The following is a 1,503-nucleotide window of genomic DNA, read 5'->3' as shown; positions in this document are numbered from 1 at the left end:
GTCTACCATGAACTCATGTGGATCCTGTGGCACATTGCATCCTTGCGACTCAGTTTCCTTTTCTATAAAATGAGAGGGTTGAGCTAAAATTCAGATATTATGTTAACCATTTTATGTCCAGTCTCACCCACCATACCAGAAGTACCTCAAGGGCTGAAATGTGGCCTTTTCACTCTCACAGCCAGTGACCAAATATGCATTGGTTCAAGTGAATTAAACTCAAGACCCCTTCCGGTTCTAAATTCTAACATTCCCTCAATATTGCCATTCCTCATTCCCTAAACAAGATGTTGGGGTGCATTATTCTGATGAGATCCTCGTGTGCAGAGATGCTGAGACTGTTGAGTGCCCCTCCCTAGTTCAAGGTTATGTCCCCTCCCCAGGGGAAGATAATATTTAGGGACTGGTCAATGTAGGGATATAAAAGCTTATTCCCCTTGCTTCAAGACAATGCTATCTCACCTCCAGAGATCCCACCACCATCCCGTATCAACTGAGGCCTGCAATGCAGGTCAACTTCTCCCTCTGTTCAATCCCATTTCCTTTCCTTTCCTTTCCTCTCCTTCAGAAGTTAATCCCGGTAACTCTCTCCCCAGTGAATTTTCATCTCCATCAGCTTTCTCAGGAGGCCAGCCTGTGACAGCTGGTTCTAGGAAGAGTTTGAAGAATAGTATCAGCACTAGTGGCAGATGGAATGACAGCCCCTGGCACACATGCATCAAAGCAATCGTTGAAACGATCTCCAGTGGTAAGTTGGGATGGATCAGGCTAAAAAGTGTGTAGGAAAAGTAGTATAAATACAATAGAATTTGGCCAGGCATGGTGGCTCAAGCCTGTTATCCTAGCTATCCAGCAGGCAGAGACTGAAAGTGTCACAGTTTGAGGCCACCCAGGCAAAAATTTCACAACCCCCCACATCAACCAGTAAAGCATGGTGGCCTGTGCCTGTCATCCCAGCTTTGCAGGAAGCATAAATAGGAAGATAGTGGTCCAAACCAGCCTGGGAATAAATTTGAGACCCTATCTCAAAAATAACCAAGCAAAAGAGGTGAGATCAAGTGGTAGAACACTTGCTTAAAAAGTGTGAGGAAAGAAGAAAGGAAGGGAAGGAGGGAGGGAGGGAGGGAGGAAGGGAAAAAGGAAGGAATGAAGGAATGAAGGAAGGAAAGAAGGAAGGAATGAAGGAAGGATGGAAGGAACTCTTTCAGTAGAAGAAAAGACAGAGCTGAGGATAAAGACCAAGACTCAATCCTAAGAGTAGAGCAGCTCCCAAGAAACTTAAACTCCTGAATGGGGAAAGACTATTACAGCAAAGTCAGGCGCTAATGATAAGGAATGAAACCCTGAAACAGAATGAAACATCCCTGTCCAACACTACCCTCTTCCCAACCCACAAGATAACTCAGAGATCTCTGCCATGCAATTTGCCTCCCTCAGGATCTTCCTCTTCCTCCTTCCTGGCACTAGACCCTGAGGCACTAGGGTTAAGTCACAATATAACCT

Source organism: Castor canadensis, chromosome 3, assembly GCF_047511655.1.
Source record: "Castor canadensis chromosome 3, mCasCan1.hap1v2, whole genome shotgun sequence".
Taxonomy (NCBI): domain Eukaryota; kingdom Metazoa; phylum Chordata; class Mammalia; order Rodentia; family Castoridae; genus Castor; species Castor canadensis.
This window is presented reverse-complemented; position numbering follows the sequence as displayed.